Here is a 2,013-nt window from a genome sequence, read left to right as displayed (position 1 = left end):
AAAACTTTGAAAATGATTAAAAAATTGATTTAAGAGGTTTAAAATCAATTTAAAACAGTTAAGAATAGAAAACGATTGTACATACAATATAGTGCAATCAGTTCGGACATTGCACAGTGCTCATTCAGTAAATGCACAGCTAAACAGATGAGTTTTGAGTCTGCATTTAAATGTGACTAATGTTTTAGCACATCTGATCTCTTCTGGAAGCTGGTTCCAACTGCGGGTGGCAAAATGTGTGAACCCTTGGTATTTCTAACTGACTCGATCCTAATGATCTGAGTGGTCTGTTAGGTTTATATTCAGTGAGCATATCTGCTATGTATTTAGGTCCTAGGCCATTGAGTGATTTATAAACGAGTAAAAGTACTTCAATCAATCCTAAATATAACTGGAAGCCAGCGTAAGGACCTGAGGACTGGTGTGATATGCTCAGATTTTCTGGTTCTGGTCAGAATCCTGGCAGCAGCGTTCTGGATGAGCTGCAGCTGTCTAATGGTCTTCTTGGGAAGGCCGGTGAGGAGACCATTACAATAGTCCACCCTTCTGGTGATAAAGGCATGAACAAGTTTCTCCAAGTCTTGACTGGAAACAAAACCTCTAATTCTTGCAATGTTTATAAGATGATAGTATGCTGATTTAGTTACTGCTTTGACATGACTACTGAAACTAAGGTCTGTCTCCAGAATCACACCAAGATTCCTGACTTGAACATCAATTCAAGATTCCTGATCAACATCAATTCCATGTGACAGTATTAAATCTAGAGTATGATTTCGACAATGAGTAGGTCCTGACACGTGTTGTCTAACCCCAATAGAGTTCAGAATGTCTATGAATGCTGATCCCAATGCATCTTTTTCATTATGAACATGGATATTAAAATCACCAACAATTAAAACTTTATCTGCAGCCAGCACTAACTTGGATATAAAATCAGCACATGCTTTAATAAAGTCTGCGTGGTGCCCTGGTGGCCTGTATTCAGTAGCCAATACAAACATCACAGGGGATATATCATTAACATGTGCTTCTCTGGATAATGTTATATGAAGCACCATTACTTCGAACGAGTTATACTTGAAGCCCGCCCTCTGAGAAATACTGAAAACATTATTTTAAATTGAAGCAACACCTCCCCCTTTGCCTTTTGGATGTGGCTCATGTTTATAACAGTAATCTTGGAGGGTAGACTCATTTAAAATAATGTAATCATCAGGTTTTAGCCAGGTTTCTGTCAAACAGAGCACATCTAGGTTATGATCAGTGAACATATTATTTACAAAAAGTGCTTTCGTAGAAAGGGACCTGTTATTCAATAAGCCAAGCTTTATTATTTGTTTATCCATATTACATCTGTTTTTTATTTGTTGAACATAAATTAAATTGTTAAATTGTCGTTTTTTGTATTTTCTAGTTCAGGGAACAGACAGAGTCTCTATAGTGTGATATCTAGGTGAAAGAGTTTCTATGTGCTGAGAATTAACCGATTTCTGTGACATGAAGCGGCTAGCAGACGGTCAGTTTAGCCAGTCTGTCTGCTTCTTGGCCTGGGCCCCAGTTAGTCATGTACAAACTCTAAGAATATGTGCCATATTTCTAGACAGAAGAGCGGCACCACCCCCTCTGCGGGCCCCACTTAGACATCCAGCCATTGAGTGACGACAGTCTGCTATGTATCTCGTCACCACGGTAAGCAAGGAGGGGACCAGAGCATATTACAGTGTCTGACATCATGCTTGCAAGTTCACACACCTCTTTAATGTTATTTTTAGTAATCACCGACTAGTCGAACATCATTAGCGCCAGCGTGAATAACAATCTTACTGTATTTACGTTTAGCATTAGCCAGCACTTTTAAATTTGCCAAGATGTCAGGCGCTCTGGCTCCTGGTAAACATTGGACTATGGTGGCTGGTGTCTCTAACTCGCCAATAACTTCAGCACTTTGATCAGGTTTCTCAGTGGGTGCGTCACTGAGTGGGGAGAACCTGTTTAATGTTTTGATCGGAA

General features: G+C 39.5%; 2 protein-coding genes across 2 annotated transcripts in view; one reads left to right on the top strand and one right to left on the bottom strand.

Annotated features, from left to right (window-relative positions):
- Nucleotides 1-2,013, top strand: part of LOC107569463 (voltage-dependent calcium channel gamma-5 subunit-like) — a 31,260-nt gene that overhangs the window by 6,386 nt on the left and 22,861 nt on the right. The gene's annotated exons all lie outside the window — the stretch shown is intronic.
- Nucleotides 1-2,013, bottom strand: part of LOC107569451 (tectonic-2-like) — a 14,103-nt gene that overhangs the window by 8,596 nt on the left and 3,494 nt on the right. The window lies entirely within an intron of this gene.

Source organism: Sinocyclocheilus grahami, unplaced genomic scaffold (assembly GCF_001515645.1).
Source record: "Sinocyclocheilus grahami isolate Dianchi unplaced genomic scaffold, SAMN03320097.WGS_v1.1 scaffold1347.1, whole genome shotgun sequence".
NCBI classification, from domain to species: Eukaryota; Metazoa; Chordata; class Actinopteri; order Cypriniformes; family Cyprinidae; genus Sinocyclocheilus; species Sinocyclocheilus grahami.
This window is presented reverse-complemented; position numbering and strand designations above follow the sequence as displayed.